Genomic DNA, 22,192 nt, shown 5'->3' on the forward strand with positions numbered 1-22,192 from the left:
AAGTCTGAATATATTGATATTCATAAATATATATCTGCTCTGTTCTCTCCTCTGAGCTTCTTTAAAAGACATAAAGTTGTATAAAGTAATAATTATAACACTGTATTGTTGGGTTTATGACATTTATAGATGTTATAGACGTAGGTATAACAATAATACCACAAAAGAGGGGGAAGGGAATAGATCTATATAGGAGTAATGTTTCTATATTTCATTGAAATTAAATTAGTATAAATCTGAAGCTGATGCTGAAAAATTAAGATGTATATGCTAAGCCCTAGAGTAACCACTAAGGAAATAACAACAACCAGAAAAATAGTGGAAAAAAATCATTAATGAAATTAAAATGTTACATTAGAAACTATTTACTTAATGAAATGAAAGCAGTAAGTAGAAATAGAGGAACAAAAAAGACATGAGATATTTAGAAAACAAAAAGTAAAATGGTAGATGTAAGCCCAACTATATCAATAATAAATGTGAATGGGTTAAACCATCTAATCAAAGGCAGAGGTTGTCAAACTGGATTTAAAAAAAACAAGATCCAATTATATGAGGACTACAGGAGACACACTTAGATTCAAATACACAAAAAAGATTGAAAGTAAAAGGATAGAAAAAGCTATGTCATACAAACAGCAACCACAAGAAACCTGGAGATAAAATAGACTTTAAAACAAACAAACAAAAATGTTATCAAATGCACCTAGAGCATTAGAACATTTTCACCTATATTCAAACTGATTCTCAAAACACTTCCCAGTTCCCTGAAAAAAATTAGAACAAATTCCTTTTGCCTATGGAAATCCTGGCTATTCTTCAAAGTTCAACCTCCTCTGTAAAGACTTCCCTGACCATTTCCAAAGCCTTCTCCTCCACTTCTGAACACCTCCAGTCAACATCGTCTATACCATTTTTAGTAAAAAGAGTATTTCCAATCCATAAATTAGGATCTAAAAACAAACAAACAAAATTAACTTCCTTTTTTTTCCCCTGGTGCTCTGCCCAAATCTCCTGGGATCCCACTTTACTGTTTCTGTGCACCAGCCCCTTTCCCCCTTCCATGCTTTCAACTGGCCAGCCCCTGCAGCACCTTTACCTCAATTTATGCTACTGTGCCTTAAAAGACTTCCCTTTTATGTACATGAGTAGAAAAACTATTTCCTTTGGGACATATAACAAGGCCTACTGAGGTTTATAAATATCATACTAGTTTATTCTAAGAGTAGTTCACTACCTCAACTTATTGTAAGTAGTTAATGTAAACTTAATAATATTAAGTTTATGATTATGTATATATGGTTTGAGATTTTTTGGTAAGAAGAAACAATCAAACAATCGAACAGATGCCTGGTGCATCACCCAGGTCTCCTCTTCAGAACCAAGGTACCCATTCCCCCAACAACCAGGTGTGTGAGCTACTGATGGCTCACAGCTGGGCCCCTCACTGGGAATTGTCCTCAGCTGAAGAGATCTGCCTTGCCCAAAGTTAGACACCCTTCAAAGGGATGAACAGCTTCCAATGACCTGTCCATGTGGGGATACAAAAGATCAACCCCCAACCTAAATTTAATACAACTCAGAAGAATGATCCCAGACCCAGTTTCCCACAAATTCTGTGGGAGGCCTCTATTATATCTACATTGAAATTCACCTTTTCCCACTGATCAGGCCTGCTCCGCTCACCTCTTACCATTGTTCACAAGAGCATTTCTGATAAATGTCTTGAACATAAATCTTTGTCTCAAAGTCTGTTTCCCAAAGAACTGACCTAAAACAAGCAATGCACGCTTGGCATATGTATCAGTTTCCTAGGGCTGCCAGAACAAAGTACCACAAACTGAGTGCCTGAAACAACAGACATATATTGTCTCACAGTTCTGGAGCTAGAAGTCTGAGATCAAGGTGTCAGCAGGGCCATGGTCCTTCTGAAAGCGCTAGAGAAAGATCTGTTCCAGGTGTCAGTCCTAGCTTCCAGTGATTCTTTGGATTGTGGCAGCATAACTCCAGTGTTTCACCTGGCATTCTCTCTGTGTCTCTGTCTCTGTGTTCAAACTTCCCCTTTTTACAAGGCCACAGTCATATTGCATTAGGGCCCACCCTAATGACCTCATCTTACCTTGATCATCAGGAAAGACCCTATTTCCAAATAAGATCACATTCACAGATACTGGAGGTTAAGACTTCAACATCTTTGGGGAGGAATATAATTCAACCCACAGCAGCATATTACAAGAATTAACTTATTTAAAACATCCTCCTTATATCAAAGGGCCTTCTAAAAACATAAAAACTTACATAGTCCATGCAATCTCATCTTCATCACCCTGGGACTAAAAGAGAGCCACAGTCCAACAACAGTATTCCTCTGACTTTGGCTCTAACAACTTTGCAAGAATTCCAGCTCCTCAAGGTATTCCCAGACTGTTTTGGGGGCCTCAGGGGATAACTCTTTTGTACTCAGTGGACTACACTGTTCTCTTTTATGCACAATAGCATCCATCATTTTTCTGCATTACTGCTTCAGCTGATTGAGACAATGTAATCTGCCCTTGGTGATCCCGAAAGCTCCTGACACTTTTCTCCTCAAAGTGTCACCACTGTTGATGAATATTGAATCCATCGTTTTTGCACCATTAGGCAGTTGCAACATAGTTCCCACATATTGTGTTCCCTTGGTATATTTGTTTATCCATATGCCAATTCTACATGGTCTTAATAAATATAGATTTAATAAGTCTTATTGTGTGATAGCACAAGTCCTTCCACCACCACCTACTTCTCTTTTTCCCCTTCTTCTTCAGGAATGTCTTGGCTGATCTTGAACCTTTGCTCTTCTATATTATAGATAAAGTTAGAATCGGCTTGTCAGTTATAAGAAAAGGTTATATTGAGGTTCTGATTGAAATGTCATTGAATATTGGCTTTTTCATATATTGAATCTTCCTGCTGTGTGGGAAATTACCTTGATGCAATGGTGGCCCACATACACGACCAGGCAAGCTCTCTCAGACATCATAGAACAGAAAGGCTCAAGCCTAAATTAAAATGTTCAAATCACATCGCTTATTAAATCACTTTAAAATACACAGTGAGAAACAGGAGAAAGAAAGGAGTAAGTTAACATACTTAGGACAGGGTCCAAGCTGGGTGGAAGGGCCACAGTACCTCTCTCCTGTTCTCTCTACCACATGAGCCTTCTCCACCGATGCTATGGTTAGGAGGACCAGAGCTGAGGTTTGAGCAAAGCAGCCCAGACAGAAGGTGTCCTGGACCCATGATACATAATTGCCTTATTGGAGAGCCTCAGGGGCAAGTACACTTGGTCACAGCTGTAGCTTTCCAATTAGCCTGTTGAACAATCTTGGGTTTTATTTGTGTTCATTGAGTAGAGAACACATGGGGCCAGAATAGGTGGCAAACATGGGTGGTTGAATTAAGAACTCATGAATATTGAGTGCTTTCATATACCATGTATACTTAGCATATCTTGAATATTAAGTATGTCTTGCATATTTAGTTTTTCATGAATATTTATGTCTTTAGTGCCTCATGAATATTAAGTATCTCTTGGTCCTTCCATCCCTTTCTATTTGTTTAACATACATATGCACTACATACTAACTCCTTATCTATTTGTAATATATCTAAATAATTTAATTGGTCCTATTTGTTTATTTTTCTTTTATAACAGAATTGAATATTCTCAAACAAAGCATTACACTATCCAAGAACACTGTATATTTCATTTGGTTTAATTTATTTAAATCTCCTTTAATATCTTTCAGTAGTTTCTTTTCCCCTCCTTAAAGGACTTATATAACAATTTTTGGTGATTTGTTCCCAATACCTTATATCTTCTGTAAATATTATAAATGGATCTTATAAATATTTAATAACACTTTCACTCACATTCTCACCCTACTCAGGCAATGCATTATACTTGAAAGAGCATGATCTTTTTTTTTTGTTTGTTTGTTTTGTTTTGTTTTAATTTCTTTTATTTTATTTTTTTTCCATTTTTTTTTTAATTTTTTGTTTATTGCAGTAACATTGGTTTATAACATTGTAACAATTTCAGGTGTACATCATTGTACTTCTATTTATGCATAGATTACATCATGTTCACCACCAAAATACTAATTACAACCCATCACCACACACAGGTACCGAATTATCCCTTTCACCCTCCTCCCTCCCTCCTTCCCCTCTGGTAACCACCAATCCAATCTCTGTCCCTATGTGTTTGTTTACTGTTGTTATTATCTACTACTTAATGAAGGAAATCATACGGTATTTGACCTTCTCCCTCTGACTTATTTCACTTTGCATTATACCCTCAATGTCCATCCATGATGTCACAAATGGCTGGATTTCTTCGTTTCTTATGGCTGAGTAGTATTCCATTGTGTATATATACCACATCTTCTTTATCCATTCGTCCCTTGATGGGCACTTAGGTTGCTTCCAAGTCTTGGCTATTGTGAATAACGCTGCAATGAACACATGGGTGCATGTACCTTTACAAATTGGTGTTTTCAAGTTCATTGGATAAATACCCAGCAGTGGGATAGCTGGATCATATGGTAGTTCTATCCTTGATTTTTTGAGGAATCTCCATACTGTTTTCCATAGTGGCTGCACCAGTTTGCACTCCCACCAGCGGTGTATGAGAGTTCCCTTCTCTCCACATCCTCTCCAACACATGTTGTTTCCTGTCTTGTTAATTATAGCCATTCTGACGGGCGTCAGGTGATATCTCATTGTAGTTTTGATTTGCATTTCCCTGATAGTTAGTGATTTTGAACATCTTTTCATGTGTCTGTTGGCCATCTGTATATCTTCTTTGGAGAAATGTCTGTTCAGGTCTTTTGCCCATTTTTTAATTGGGTTGGTAGTTTTTTTGTTGGTAAGATGCATGAGTTCTTTATATATTTTGGAGATTAAGCCCTTATCAGAAGTATGGTTTGCAAATATCTTTTCCCAATTGTTAGGTTGTCTTTTCGTTTTGTCGATGGTTTCCTTTGCTGTGCAGAAGCTTTTTAGTTTGATGTAGTCCCATTTGTTTATTTTTTCTATTGTTTCTCTTGCCCGGTCCGACGTGGTGTTTGAGAAGATGTTGCTAAGACTGATGTCGAAGAGCGTACTGCCTATGTTTTCTTCTAGAAGTTTCATAGTTTCAGGTCTTACGTTCAAGTCTTTAATCCATTTGGAGTTAATTTTTGTGTATGGTGTAAGGTAAGGGTCTACTTTCATTTTTTTGCATATGGCTATCCAGTTTTCCCAACACCATTTGTTGAAGAGACTTTCTTTTCCCCATTGTATGTTTTTGGCTCCTTTGTCAAAGATTAGCTGTCCATAGATGTGTGGGTTTATTTCTGGGCTTTCGCTTCTATTCCATTGATCTGTGTGTCTGTTTTTGTGCTAGTACCATGCTGTTTTGGTTACTACAGCTTTGTAGTATATTTTGAAATCAGGGAGTGTGATACCTCCAGCTTTGTTCTTTTTTCTCAGGATTCCTTTAGCTATTCGGGGTCTTTTGTTGTTCCATATAAATTTTAGGATTCTTTGTTCTATTTATGTGAAAAATGTTGTTGGAACTTTGATAGGGATTGCATTGAATCTATAGATGGCTTTAGGAAGTATGGACATCTTAACTATGTTAATTCTTCCAATCCAAGAGCACGGAATATCTTTCCATTTCTTTGTGTCTTCTTCAATTTCTTTCAGAAATGTTTTATAGTTTTCGGGGTACAGATCTTTCACCTCTTTGGTTAAGTTTATTCCTAGGTATTTTATTCTTTTTGTTGCAATTGTAAATGGGATGGTATTCTGAATTTCTCTTTCTGCTACTTCGTTGTTAGTGTACAGAAATGCAACTGATTTTTGTATGCTGATTTTTTATCCTGCAACTTTACCATATTCGTTTATTACTTCTAAAAGTTTTCTGGTGGATTCTTTAGGGTTTTCTATATATAAAATCATGTCATCTGCAAATAGTGACAGTTTCACTTCTTCCTTTCCAATTTGGATCCCTTTTATTTCTTTCTCTTGCCTGATTGCTCTGGCTAGGACTTCCAGTACTATGTTAAATAGGAGTGGTGACAGTGGGCATCCTTGTCTGGTTCCTGTTCTTAGAGAGATGGCTTTCAGTTTTTCACCATTGAGGATGATATTAGCTGTGGGTTTCTCATATATGGTCTTTATTATGTTGAGGTACTTTCCTTCTATACCCATTTTATTCAGAGTTTTTATCATAAATGGATGCTGGATCTTGTCAAATGCTTTCTCTGCATCTATTGAGATGATCATGTGATTTTTATTCTTCATTTTATTAATGTGGTGTATTACGTTGATTGATTTGCAAATGTTAAACCATCTCTGCATCCCTGGAATAAATCCCACTTGATCATGGTGTATAATCTTTTTAACGTATTGTTGTATGCGATTTGCTAGTATTTTATTGAGGATTTTTGCATCGATGTTCATCAGTGATATTGGCCTGTAATTTTCTTTTTTTTGTGTTGTCCTTGTCTGGTTTTGGTATCAGGGTAATGTCAGCTTCGTAGAATGAGTTAGGGAGCTTCTCCCCCTCCTCAATTTTTTGGAAGAGTTTGAGAAGGATAGGTATTAACTCTTCTTTGAATGTTTGGTAGAATTCACCAGGGAAGCCGTCTGGTCCTGGACTTTTATTTTTGGGGAGGTTTGTGATTACTGTTTCGATCTCCTTACTGGTGATTGGTCTATTCAAATTCTCTACTTCTTCTTGATCCAGTTTTGGAAGGTTGTATGATTCTAAGAATTTATCCATTTCTTCCAGGTTGTCGAATTGGTTGGCATATAGCTTTTCATAGTATTCTCTTATAATCTTTTGTATTTCTGAGGTGTCTGTTGTAACCTCTCCTCTTTCATTTCTGATTTTACTTATTTGTGCCTTCTCTCTTTTTTTCTTGGTGAGTCTAGCTAAAGGTTTGTCAATTTTGTTGATCTTTTCAAAGAACCAGCTCTTGGTTTTATTAATTTTTTCTATTGTTTTTTTGGTCTCTATTTCATTTATTTCTGCTCTGATTTTTATTATTTCCCTTCTTCTACTGATTTGGGGCTTCGTTTGTTCTTCTTTTTCCAGTTCCTTCAGGTGCATTGTTAGATTGTTTATTTGAGAAAGAGCATGATCTTTAGAGTCAGATAAAACCAGATATTCTACTTACTAACTATGTGATCTTGGGCTTCTCCACCTCTTGAGAGATCAGTTTCCTCATTTATAAAATAAGGGTAATAATACCTAACCCATAGCATTATTGTAAAATTTGAGATATCTTGTTGTGTGGAGCTGTCCTGTGCATTGTAGGATGTTTAGCAGAATTCCTAACCTTTATCCACTGATACCAGTAGCACCCTCCCACCCCCATTAAAAAAAAATTGAATGAGAAAATGTATATAATGTTCATAGAACTAGTAAGTTCTCAAATATTGGCAGTTATTATTAATGAACCATTCTAGGGATCTGGATAACTGACTTTTTATATTTTATGAGCCTAAAATCTCCATCCCCAGTGGTCTATTGGCTAAGATTCAGCGCTCTCACTGCCGTAGCCTGAGTTCATCTCCCAGTCAAGGAACCACATTACCCATCTGTCAGTTATCATATCGTGGCTGCCGTGTGTTGCTCTGATGTTGAAAGCTATGCCACCGGTATTTCAAATACAAGCAGGGTCAACCACAGTGGACAGCGAAGCTTCCAGGCAAAGACAGATGAGGAAGAAGGACCTGGCCACCCACTTCTGAAAAAATTGGCCGTGAAAACTCTGTGAATAGCAGCAGAGCATTGTCTGATATAGCGCCAGAAGGTAAGAGGATGGCACAGAAAGACAGGGAAGGGTTCCACCCTGCTGTACACTGGGTTGCTAGTAGGAATTGACTAGATGGCGCTAACAACAAGAATCTCTTCTTTTAATCAGACTTGAAAAAAATATTTCCTATAAATTAGATATCTGCTTCCAAACAGAAAATACAGAATAAAATTTAACATTCTATTGGTGACTTGGAATCATCATTATGAATTATTGTAATTTCAATAAAGGGGGAAAGGAATATACACTCATTGAATGCCTGTAGTGTTTCAGGCAATTTATCTCCACAGTGGGATTTAATCCCTAGAAGCAGGCACTGTTATCGCTATCTTATAAAGGAGGAAGTTGAATTGCAGAGAAGTTAATTTCTCTAATGTTAAGTCACTGCTAAGTGACCAGGCCTGTCTGATTCCAAACCTCATGTCCTATTTGCCACCCCAGGCAGCCACATAATAAATCTCTCAGGATGAATAATGCATGTAGGGCTATTTGCCCTTACATTAAATGGCCCAGACTATGGCGCTTTTTGAGTTTATGTTTCTTGTGTTGCTTTGCTGTGGATTTGTGTAACAGACTCTATTGAATCCTAGGCCATCTTTCTCTACAGCCATCCTTCTCTACAGTCCATACCCCAGCTTTGTTCCTTGCTAAGAGAACTCTTGTTAGCTCAGGTTTAGAGTAGCCTTGTGATTTAAAGGAGGCTAGATCCCTCACCAACCCCCGTGACCTTGATTGATGCCAATTATTATCATTCCATTCCCCTTGGCAATGACTGGTTTCGGCATGGGCATGTGGAGCAATTTTGGCCAAAGAGACATGACAGGCAGCCTACGAGGGGATATTCAGCAGAAATTTCTCCTAGCTGATAATAACAGACTCATGGGAAAAAATGACTCCTCTTCTTCAGCTTGATGACACATCACCTTATATCATCTTGTGGTCATAAGGAGACAAGCCTCAGAGCAAGAAGCAACATGCCAAAGATGACAGAGTGAAAAATAGAAAAAGCCTCAACCTTTAATGATATCATTGAAATTAATACATACTTAGAAAGTATGTACATACCTTCTACATACCTAGAAGGTACAGCCTGGGTCATGTAGCTGGTGTTTTTGTTTTGTTTTGTTTTGATCTCCTGTACGCCACATAACATGCTGAACATAGTGTAATACCTTACATGCTTTCTTTCCAACAGGTGAAAAACACTTGAAAAATAAAATCAAAGTTAAGAAGGTAACAAAATGATTGAGAGACCCCTGCACCCTTTTCTTTATTTTTGCTCTGTAAATCTTAAGACTATTCTACACTTTAAAAATAAATGTTAGGGCTGACTGCTTCATTACTATCGGAAAAGCAGCAAAGTATGAGATAAGATTCCAGGTGTTCACTATTGTGCCAATTTTGTAGAACACTACAAAACCATTCCCTTGTCCTTAAAGGAATGTGTCACACAGGAGGCAGGTGGCAAAAATGTTCATCATGCCTCCAAATCTCCCCTGCAGGTCTGCCTATGTGGTACACCAGAGGTACCACTATGATCAAGTCTGGCAGCCAAGCTGTCTTCAGCATTTTAGGTGCAGGATAACTCTTTACCACTGCTGGTCATGTTATTTTTGCTTTCCCCTCTTTTTCCCCTTCTCTTAGAGGCATAACGGGTTCTTTTGTCTAAAAGTATAACAACACAGACATTGTGAGAGCTTTTGTCCTAGCAGTTACAATAGTTTGGGATCTACCCAGGGGTAAATAAGAACAACCTGTCCATTCTTACAATCCATTTAGCTGTGCCTCCCTTATAAATTGGTATAGGTACTCAATAAATTAAGGTATGAGTGAATACATGGATGCTGTGTAAAATAATGGTAAATAAATTTTGACTAATATATTCATTCATTAATTCTCCTTGCTGTTGAAAAGTTTATTATATGCTCATGGTAAAGTAAATAGATAATTACAATAAGGAATTATAGGTATTATGCTAGAGGCATACACAGGACACTGTGAAAGAACAGAACAGTGACTTTTTTAAGCTGTGTATTTCAAGCAGAGGGAACAACACATTCAAAAGGAGAGAGAATTGTACCTTGTCTATTGCGGCTGGAGTGAAGAGCTAATGCTGGCCTGTTCACACCTAACCTCTCCTCCCGACATTATTCCTGGTTATGTCAATCTTTGTGCCTTTCAAGCCTGCATTTTGGGAGCAAAATCAGAAACGGCATGAAAAGGCCAGCCCGGTGGCGTAGTGGTTAAGTTCATGCACTCTGCTTCGGGGGCCTGGGGTTCACAGGTTCAGATTCCGGGCACGGACCTACATACTGCTCATCAAGCCATGCATGTCCCACATACAAAATAGAGGGAGATTGGCACAGATGTTAGCTCAGGGACAATCTTCCTCAAGCAAAAAGAGGAAGACTGGCAACAGATGTTAGCTCAGGGCCAATCTCCCTCACCACAAAAAAAGAAAAGGCATGAGGTAGAAAGAGGACAGATGGGCAATAATGAGCCATGAGTGAGCTGAAATGTTGACTTAATCCACGGGGTAAAGAAAATATATGGACATACAAAAGGTAAAGAGTATGTGAGCCAGCTGGTAATTGGAGAAGAAGCAAATAGACACCCTGAAACAGACTTAAAGAAAGTAGTAGAGGCATGTTAAGTGGGAGCCCATAATAGTTCCAGACTTGAATTCCTGTGGTATCATGATTTTCCTCATTGATAATTACCATTCTAACGAACTTGGTCTGAATGAGTTTCTGTTCTTTACAATTCAGAGTCTAATGAAAACCACCCCGTGCAATATGCATTCTCTCTGTTCCTATCGAGTAGGATTCTTCCTTCATTTTCCCACAAACATGTCATTTTCATTTCTGCCTGTCTTCCATCTTTTATGTCAGTTACCTTAGATAAAGTTCTTTTTCCTCTTTCTAACTTCACTCTGCTGATATTTTGAGCCTGACAAAGTGCCAGACAGTTTGCTGGATGCTGAGGATACAGAGATGACTCGCACATCGTCCTTGCCTTCAAAGTTGGAAGCAACCTAAATGTCCAAAGAGACATGGATAAAGTAATTATGGTATGCCTGACAAAACAGACCACTTTATAACCCTTAAAATCATTTTATGAAGAACATTTAGTGACATGGGAAAATTCACACAATCTAATGGCAAATGACAAAAGCGGGCCAGGGTAATGGTGGAGAATATAGACTTTAGGCTTTGTAGTCAGATCAGTCTATATTCTAGAGTTGGCTCAGAGATTTTCTAAATGTGTGACCATGAACAAGGTACTAAACCTTTCTAAATCTCAGTTTCCTTATCTATAAAATGGGGATAACAACAGTACCTACTTTCATAAGGGCCTGGTGATGATTAGGTAATGTATATAAAGCACTTAGAGTGGTGCTAGCTCATAGTAATAAATAGATAAATAAATAAATGCTACCCATTAGTAGTATATCATAGTGTACTAACAAAATTAAAATATATCTTAAATGTATGCATGGAAAATGGAAGGAAATATTGTAAAATATAAATAGTCATATTATATCTGAGCGATATGACTACAAGTGATTTTTATTTTCTTCTTCACAGTTTTATGTATTTTCTACATCTTCTACAATGGCAATGTTTAACCTTATAATAAGAAAAAAAGTTACGTGAAACAATCATTAAAGTTCTTTAAAACAGGTTAAATATTTTCCAGTTTGATTTTTTTGAACAAGTCAAATATTACAAATTTTTCATTATTAAGGTTAGAATTAGATTCTATTGTAGTTTAAATTAGAATATTATTCTAAACAACATACTCAAGTACTTTAATTCTATTTCAGAATTTAACAAATACTAGAAGATTATGAAGGACACTGAACTTCCCTTAGAAAATAAAATATACCAATTTGTGCTTAGATAGAAAGCCCTGCTTTAAATGAACAGTTTTAGATTTAAATTTGCTGAGGTTATGGAGTGTGTATGTGTGTGTCACCACAGCAGCAGAATCTGACTTAACAAAATAAAATAACATAAATGCTGTGAATCAGGAGAAAAGCATCGGTAGCCTCTTGGGCAGATGATATAACTACACCAATGCCTATAAAAAGGAATCACATTTTACCTTTTCAAAACTGAAGCATGGACTCAAAAATAAAAAGATACACCCTCAGAAAATGTGGAATCCCTAAGATATTCATGAATCTGGGGGCATCATACTTCCTGATTCCAAACTACATAACAAAGCTACAGTAATCAAAATAGTATGGTATTTGCATAAAAACAGACACATAGATCAAGAAAACAGAATAGCGAACCCAGAAATAAACCCATGCATATATGGTCAATTAATTTATGACAAAGGAGCCAAGAATATACAATGGAGAAAGGATAGTCTCTTCAATAAGTGGTGTTGAGGAAACTGGACAGCCTCATGCAAAAGAATGAAACTGTACCACTATCTTACACCATACACAAAAATTAACTCAAAATGGATTAAAGACTTGAATGTAAGACCTGAAACCATAAAACTCCTAGAAGAAAACATAATAAGTAAGCTCCCCTACATCGGTCCTAACAATGATTTTTTTGGATTTGACACCAAAAGCAAAGGCAACAAAAACTAAAATAAACACGTGGGACTACATCAAACTAAAAAGCTTCTTCACAGCAAAGGAAACTATCCACAAAATAAAAAGGCAGCCTACTAAATGGGAGAAAATATTTGCAAATTATATATCTCACAAGGGGTTAATATCCAAAATATATAAAGAATTCATACAACTCAACAGCAAAAAACAAACAATCTGATTAAAAAATGGGCCAAGGAAACTGGATAGAGATTTTTCCAAAGAAGACCTACAAATGGCCAATAGGTGTATGAAAAGGTGCCCAGTATCACTAATCATCAGGGAAATGCAAATCAAAACCACAATGAGATATCATTTCATACCTGTTAGAATGGCTATCATCAGAAAGACAAGAGATAAGTGCTGGCAAGGATGTAGAGAAAAGGAAACACTTGTGCGCTGTTGATGGAAATGTAAATTGGTGCAGCCACTATGGAAAACAGTACGGAGGTTCCTCAAAAAATGAAAAATAGAACTACTATATGATTCAGCAATCCCTCTTCTGGGCATATATATAAAGAAAATGAAAACAGGATATCAAAGACCTATCTGCACTCTCATGTTCATCACAGCATTATTCACAATAACTAAGATATGGAACAATCTAAGTGTTGGTCAATGGATGAATAGATAAAGATGTAGTGTGTGTATATATATATACATATACAAGGGAATATTATTCAGCCATAATAAAGAAGGAAATCCTGCCATTTGCAACAACACGGGTGGAGCCTGAGGGCATTATGTTAAGTGAAATAAGCCAGACAGAGAAAAGCAAATGCTGCATGATATCACGTATATGTGGAATCTAGGGAAAAAAAAAAAGAAGAAGAAGAAGAAGGTCAAATTCATAGAAACAGAAAGGAGAAAAGTGGTTGCCAGGGGCTGGGTGATGAGGGAAATAGGGAGAGGCTGGTAAAAGGGTACAAACTTTTAGCTGTAAGATGAATAAGGTCTGAGGTTCTAACGTAAAACATGGTGACTATAGTTGATAATAATGTATTATATAACTGAAATTTGCTAAGAGAGTAGAACTTAAATGTTCTTACAAAAAAAAAAAACATAGATATGTGAGGTGGTGGATGTGTTAATTAACCAGATGGAATCCTTTCACAATGTATACGCACATCAAATCACTACGATGTACACATTAAAAAAAATAAACCAAATACGAATTTTATAATTCACTGACTTTTTCTATTATTATGATATGATACAGGTTTCCTTAAAGATTTATGCTTTCTTTTTTTTTTATAAATGGCTACTATATGCTATTTTTCAATAGGGCAAACGTTACAGGAAATGAGCACAAAAAATAAGAAACAGAAAGCGGGGGTGGTTTGTGATGGCTTTAATTTTGCTCCTTACTTTCACACAACAGAAACCCTGTCAGAGAGCTGCAAATACTATGCACGCACTGATGATTCCCAAATTAACAACTCCCGAAAAATTCTTCTCTTCATCCCGTACCTCCTCTTGCATGTTCTTCAGATCTCAGCCTAAATGTCAGTTCCCAGAGATCCTTTTGCTGAGACCCAAGACTAGGTCAGTTTCCTCTAAGAGATGGGCTTTCAACCTTTATGACCTTGACCCATAGTAATAAATACATTTCATAACATGATCTGGTGCACATAGAGGCAAACATTCATTCTTGAATAAATAATTATCTCTATGTGACAGTCTCTGTTCTAAAACACTAGGGATACAAAGTGAATAAAATAGTTGAAAACTCTTGCCCTGATGGAGCTTACATTCTGGTGTTCCTGCTTCTGCCTTTGCCTCCCTTAAAACTATTCTTAATCCAGTAGCCAGAATGATCCTATTAAAACATAAGTCAGATCATGTTACTGTGCTGCTCAACATTGTCAAATGGCTTCCCATCTCACTCAGAGTCAAAACCAAAAGCACTCCTATAAACTATAAGACCTTCTTGCATGATCCAGAACCCCCACTGGCCTTCTTTCCTCATCACCTGTTATGCTTCCCATTCACTCTCCTTCAGTCATGTTGGCCTTGCTTTTCTTCAGACTCAAATAGGCCAGTCACACTCAGGGCCTTTGCACTGTCTATTCCTTCTGCCTAGAATGTTCCTCCTCCAAATATTTGTATGGCTCACTCCCTAGTTCTTGAAGTCTTTACCCAAAAGGCACCTTCCCACAGAAGTCTGCCTTGGCTACCATTTCTAAAATCTCAACCCCTACCTCTGACATTTTATATTCTCCTCCTTGCCTTTTGTTTTTCAGTTTCATCGCCTTCTAATATATTCTACATTTTACTAATGTCTCTTCTTTATTATCTCTCTTCCCCCTAAAAAGCACACTCCACAAGGATCTGGATTTTTGTCTGTTTATTCACGGATAATAGAAACTGAAACAAGTTGCACAAAACAATACTTATCCTTACTATGTATGATTACTTTGATATTTCTGTTTTCTTTTGTTAAAAATACTGGTCTTAACTAGATTGATTTCACTGCCCACTCATGGTTCATGATCTACACTTTAAATTACACTGCCTTAATGTATTCTCTCACTGTATCTTGTATGTTTGTTTCATAGCATATCATGACTCGTGTGTGTGTGTGTGTGTGTGTGTGTGTGTGTGTGAGACTATTTGTTTATTCCCCACCATACTGTGAGTCCCATGAGGGGTAAGGGCCATCTTACTCACTGCTGTATTTCCAGCACCTAGCATAATACCGTAACAAGTTCAAGTCATGTGCAAGCAGAAGTTAAAAGGGAGCAGAAACTGTAAGCAGAAGTCAGCCACCAGGCAGATGATGAGCAGAAAAACAGAGGGTAGTAGAATCTATGACCCATGAGAGAGAGACAGAGCTATAGTTCCAGTTCTAAGCCCATTACTATCTTTATAGCAAATTTGTTCACCCTCTTTCTTAATTATGGTGAGTTTTTTATTTTTTGAAACTAATGCTACATAAATAGCAGATGAATGGAACATCCTGATCAATCACACCAAGCAATCTAAATACTTCAATGACATAATATCAATAGTTTCTAGATTTCAGGTGGCTGTTGTTGGATAAACGAAGGAATTACTTTAAAGCCTGGAGATGGGGAAGGCAGGAGAGTATGTGTGCTTCAGTCAGACCCATGCCCTTTTACCACCCCTCTGACTTCCTTCTTTGCTCTGCTACACGGCTCTGCCACACAGGAAGGGCTCCTGCCTGACTCCTTGCCCAGTAGAAGGAAGGATGATCGAGATTGTATTAGGAAGATGCTTTCAAAGGTAAATAGAATTTACAGGAGTAATCTCTCTCTGGATGTCCTCTCTTTTAGGAGGTTTAGGTGAAACAAGCCTAATCCCCACCCAGAGAAGTGTCTAGGTTAGTAATTCAAGCCTGCTCAAGTTTAGATTCTCTGCCTTGCTCTTTTGCATTCTGGCAAATTTCATTGTTCCAGACTTCATTTTATATAAGAGTTATAAAATCTGAGATTCAAGTTTGACCATTCGCGTGGTCCAGTCTAATTCATTCGTGTACACTGGAGACAGGAGACAAAATTCCAGATAAAAATAAAGTGTTCCTATGCCCGCGTTGTTTTGGTTTCATATGCACATATACACACATTTTTTTTTTTTGGTATATATTTGGAGTTATACATATGAATTTCCTTAGCTATGACAGATTTAGCTATGAAGCTAACAAAACTTAAGCTTCAGTGCTTCTCATTTGCATGGGCCCCTTCTAAGAAATGAACCTAATTTTGTCTGTTCTTTTTAAGAGAACCTCCAAAAATGTATAATCGCATGCCTCATAAAATCTGGATCTATCTGTGCCTTCAGGGATGTTATTGGTAGGATTGGATGATTAAGGGTAGAGTTGTGTGTTTTAGGAACTCAGGTCTGCCCAGTAGCCCTGGCTTTCATGAGCCCCAACAGCTATGTTGCAAATTGAGGAGTTGCTGCTATGACATTAGAAGAAAGAGAAAAAAAGATAGAGCCACTTTTGGTTTCTTCTTAGCCACTGAGGTTTGGTAAATCAGGGCCTGTAGGAAAATATAAATGGAGATAAGAGGCCATGGCTTATGAGTATAGAAGGAAGTGCCAATAGCCCAAATAAATTCTGAATAAAAAATATACTTTATAATCTTTATCTGACTTGTAATTCATACAGATCTCTAGTTAATCTTGGTCGGAGATGTTAAAGATAAACTGGAGATCTAGATACAGAGGTATGAGATAAAACTAGATATTCACAAAGTTTTCAAGATCATTGTTATAAAAGATAACATAAGAAACATTTTTTAAAATTAAAAGTGAATCTGGAGAGAGCAGAAAAATATCTCTCATACCTCCTTCCCTTTTAACCGTAAGGCAAAAGAAATATCTCCAAAGGATCTGGGACCTACATAGGAGAATTGCTGGAGAAAGCGAGCCATTCTAATATGCACTCAGGAATCAAATAGGATTGCCACCTCAATCCACTATTTTTAAAAACTGCTTCATAGGGTGGAAAATTAATTAGGATGAGTTTTTGACTCAGAAAGAATTAGAACTAAAAGGGCTCTTAGAAATCTTAAACCTCTTTACTATATAAACATTTTTTTAAAAAGATCATTTGCCTAAAGTCACATAGCTAGTCACAAAATGAAGACTAAAACCCAGGACTGGTAATTCGTGGCCCAAAGCATTTTGTGGGACATCTTATTGCCTCTCCATTTCAGAAAATCAAAATCCATGTGCGTTAATTCTACTTGTCTGAAGCATTTTACTTCCCAAATGAGAAATCAATTTCCCTTGCCTGAGGAAAAAACAACCTCTTCTTATTTAGAAGCATTAAATTTGGCTGGTTGATGCTTTCATATGACTTTGGACTTAGTTATAATAAAAGTGTAAGGAGAAATACAAATTATTACTACAATTAAAATTACCAAAAACTCCACGAGAAAGAACATATTTTTAAATTGTCAGTACTTATATAACATGTTTGACTTTTAAAATGTTTACAGCTATTATATAACACACAATTTATCTGGTCAGGCAAATACAGGCTATTATACAGTTCTAATCATTCTAAAATTTAACCCACTGTTTTGTTTATTATATTTCTATTTTTTGTTTTTTTTGGTCTCTTGCTTGATTTCCTTTATGAATGACTTGATTTCTTTTGGGATCTAGGCAGAGTATAGTTTAGTGTTTCCCAAACTTCAGTCATTCACATTCATGATTCCTTCCATATTCACATACCACTCATTTTAGTATTCAATTAATATATTTATACTGACTCACTTTTATATTCAATACCTAGTTTACTCTCATCTTAAAATATCTGTGGTATTATAAACTTGATGTGCTAATTTTATTTTTATCTTTTTACATATTTGACTATTTAAAAAATATTAATCTGTTTACCACCTAAAATCACCTCACTGTGGGAAACACTGCTATAGTTCATGCAAAGAGCATCAAATTTGGAACAATAAAAAAACAGGCCTTCAAAATCCAGTTCTGATATTTTCCCCTCTGTGAAAATTTCTTTACGACTCTGAGCCTCTCTATCTACTAATCTGTAAAATGAAGAAAGATACCCATTCTGCTTCCCTTCTTGGGTTATTGTGAAGTTTAAATTGCATAACGGCCATAATACTTTGTAACTGTGAAAAATGTGTGGGGTAAAAGAAGAGCATTATATAGAAAAATATATAATAACAATAATACATAGACAATAATAGAGAAGTCAACTAATTTCATGCTTACTGTATTTAAAATATAGCTACTTTTTAATCTGCAAGACTGCATCTTTCTTTGTGAAAGCAAAAATTGGGGTGTAATATAAGGTTGCTATTTATCCCATCAACAGGAAATTTGGGGGGAAAAAGAAAATCCTTACCCTTTTCAGAAACAGAACCATTCTGTTCATTAGTTTGCTTCCAGCCACTGCAACCTTGTAGCCTCTGCAGGCAGGACATCTGTGGGGAGCAGCCCAGAAGAAGGCTGAGCAGTGTGCAAGACTCCAGCAGTGCATGTAACTTGAATGATAATTGCAGAGCCATTATAAGCCTTGGGTGTTTTCCCAGTCAGTAAAGCTTAAACAGTGAATTCTTCCATTGTTTTACATAGAGCAGCAGAACTGCTCTCAGGCTTCATCCAAGGTCACCCAGGGACCTAGCAGCCTCTTGGAATCATCAATATCTGAACATCAAAGGGAACTTTGCAGTCCACATTCAGCCTTCTGAAATCATGTTAGGTATCCTTGAGAAAATAAAAAACATCTAGGCTAGCATGTGCCACAAGGTTTCATATTTATCTCTGGCCCTCTTTAGCCTGAATATTAAGGTTCAAACAAATGTCTCAGGCACTATGCTATTTACTTTTGCTTATTTTAATACATTTAATATCAATCTTGCCATTTGTGAGAACCCTAATGTTATCTGGTTCTAAGTTATGAATATGACTTATACCCTAACAAATGTTCAGATTTACCCACATTCTTATTAACAAATTATTCAGCTTGCTCAGGTGAAATTTCGATTATCTGTGAGGGTTGGACATGAGTGTTTTATATATGATATTTGAATTGTTAATTCTAAAAAAGAAGTAGAATATAATATACAGTATTAAAATTATACTTAACACATTTAAATCTTCATTTAATTCAGAAAAATCTTGAGGTTCTTGCCCTATCTTAATCATCATTATAAATTCTGTTATAATTGTAATATATTACAGCTGTAGAAATTATAGAAAATGAAACTGAATCTTACCAATCTTATGATTATCTCTTGTAATATTAAATACATAAAAAATAGTTATTTCGATTCTCTGACAGTGTGGCTGGGAGATAAATAAGAGTTTACTATAATTGTCAACTCCCCTAGTTAGCAAGAAGTTAGAATATAATTTTTTTTTAAGTTGTCAGCTATGCCCAGATGAGCCTGGAGCATCTTATAGCGCCAGAAAGTAAGGAAATGTTAACACAAACAAACAAACAAAAAACAATGGTGTAGTGTAGCAAAGTAACATAGGAGCCAACTGAAAGAAGTCCCAATGACCAAAGCTGGAAAAATTGGAGCCACAAAATAACTTGTATGGGATTATAAACCAACATATATAAAGTAAAAGTCCATGAGTCCATACTGATATAAACAAATGATTAAATAAATAAGTAAATGGGGGAGAAGAGCAAATCTCCTGTGCAAAAGAATTAACAATTTATGTAGATTCTCTACCCTTAAGGAGAGAGAGCATAACTCTCAATTTACAGAGTTATAGGAACTCTGTAAGCGTGGTCTGTGCATAGTGACTTCCTTCCAAAGAGTACAGAATGGGAAGGGGGAAAAAAGAATAACTTGACAGTAGAGAAATCTGAGAAATACTACATCAGCCAGGTGATCAAGGTCGACATCAACAGTTATAAATCAGGTAGATATGTGTAGCCTTAACATGATGTGATGAAAATGGTACTTTACCTCTGTGGTCTTCTCCTAAAAACCCATAGCCCCAGTCTAATCATGAGGGAAAAATCAGACAAATCCCAACAGAGGAACATCTTACAAACTACTTGACCAGTACTCCTTAAAACTGTCAAAGTCATCAAAAATAAGGAAATGTCTAAGAAAGTGTCACAGCCAAGAGGAGCTAAAGGTCACATAATGACTAAATGTAATGTGGCATCTTAATGGGATCCAGGGACAGAAACAAGACATTAGGTAAAACAGAAAGCTAAATAAACCACGGACTTTAGTTAATAATAATGTATCAATATTGGTTCACTAATTGTAACAAATGAACCATAATAACATAAGATATTCATAATAGGAGAAACTAGGTATGGAGTATATGGGAACTCTCTGAAATATTGTCTTAATTTTTCTGTAAATCTAAAACTGTTCTACAAAATAAAGGCAATTATAAAAAAAAGTTGTCAGTTATTCTAATAAAAGCATATCATTTACATATTGCATCATACTTTCTGTTTAATGGAAATAGTTTTAGGAGACTGAGATTTGTTAATCTTAAAAAAATTATGCTGCAGACAGGTTTAATGCTGCTTAACCAAAGTGGAATAAGCAACTGATTTAATTAATTTAATTTATGGTAGGCTCTGGATAGTGTGTGGATTTTTAAACTTAATTAGGAAAAAATTTTAAATTAAATCCAGTCCCAAATGTTTGTTTCTTTCAATTTATTTTATTTAACTTAATGACCAGAAGCATACAAAAGCTATAAAACTTTTTAATGAGATATTTCATTTGGAGGGGAGGTGGGTTTTTTTCCCCCACATAATTAGGTTATTCCAGAATTGATCTATAATGAAACTAAAACAACTGTTTGAAGTTTTATAAAACTGTATTTTAAAATAAGACTCTTTAACCTTGTAATTTTCTAGCACCTTTTATATGTGCATTCAAGCATTTCACAAGCACCTTATGGCACATTTATAGTGACATTTTCTAAAGGACGGAAGCAGATGAGTTAAATGACTTATACCAGATTCTCCATGAGTCAGAGGTAGAACTGTTCCATTGAGTCATTACCTGTCAGTTCTAAAGTAATTTTCAGGAGAATCATTTAAATATAAACCATCTGAAATCATAGAAAGGAAATATCCACTTTCCTATTAGTTTTCAACAGTAGGTTGCTTGAGACCAAATTTGGGGGGATTCAAATACCTAAAGATACTGCTAAACTGAAATGCAAAGATATTGTCCTCACCTTTAAAAAATTATATGCTAATATCTGTTGCATTTATGCTAATCTTAGGGACAAATAGTGGCCTAAGCCACTTAGAGCTTAAATCCTATTCCAAGACCCTTTCCTTCTGTTACTGTGCCTATACAAGAAGTATATTAGACACATCAATAGCTCTCTATTAATTCTGTCATTACTATCACAGTATCCTAGCTTCTGAGATAACCACCTTATAAGTAATGTACCAAATAACACTGTAGCAGAAAACATAATTATGAAATTTTTGAATGCCATAAAGCAAGAATATCTGACCACAGAATTTTCACCGCTTTTTCCTTTAGTGATCAAGTTTCTTATGAGAATATATACCAGAAATAAAACATCAATATTTTGTATAAAATTCTGAATTTTTTACTTCTTACATATACCCCAAAATAGGTTAGGCCCAGATAAGCTTGTTTTCTTTTTCTTTTTTTTTTTGTGAGGAAGATCAGCCCTGAGCTAACATCCATGCCAATCCTCCTCTTTTTGCTGAGGAAGACCGGCCCTGAGCTAACATCTATTGCCAATCCTCTTCCTTTTTTTTCCCTTTTTCTCCCCAAAGCCCCAGTAGATAGTTGTATGTCACAGTTGCACATCCTTTTAGTTGCTGTATGTGGGACGCCGCCTCAGCATGGCCGGACAAGCGGTGCGTTGGTGCGCGTCCGGGATCTGAACCCAGGCGGTCAGTAGCGGAGCGCGCGCACTTAACCTCTAAGCCACACGGCCAGCCCCCTAGATAAGCTTGTTTTCAACCTAGGAAGTATCATCCTATGCTAGTAAGAGATTGTATTTCAGGTAACTCATTTAAAACAGTATGACTTTTAAAATGAGTATTAAGTGGAAAAATACTTCATCTAAAGCATATTGGGGAAAAAATATGTTAACACAGATGATCCAATAATTTTTGAACTGCTTGACATTGTCACAGGAGTCTGTAACCTTGTTGGTGGAGGCCTTGAGGGCAACAAGAATTGTTGTGTCAAGAAAACAGTAGATTCTAATCAAATTCCTGGTTGCCTAGTTACAGTACTTGATAATA

At 36.3% G+C, this 22,192-nt stretch overlaps 1 long non-coding RNA gene across 1 annotated transcript in view; it reads right to left on the reverse strand.

Annotated features, from left to right (window-relative positions):
* Nucleotides 1–10,751: 10,751 nt before the first annotated feature.
* LOC131404427 (uncharacterized) overlaps nucleotides 10,752–22,192 on the reverse strand; it is a 36,278-nt gene continuing 24,837 nt past the window's right edge. The window contains exon 3 of the long non-coding RNA XR_009219794.1: nucleotides 10,752–10,884. This is a non-coding gene — a long non-coding RNA (uncharacterized LOC131404427). The remainder of the gene's footprint in view (nucleotides 10,885–22,192) is intronic.

The sequence above is a fragment of the Diceros bicornis genome, chromosome 1 (assembly GCF_020826845.1).
Source record: "Diceros bicornis minor isolate mBicDic1 chromosome 1, mDicBic1.mat.cur, whole genome shotgun sequence".
Lineage (NCBI taxonomy): Eukaryota > Metazoa > Chordata > Mammalia > Perissodactyla > Rhinocerotidae > Diceros > Diceros bicornis.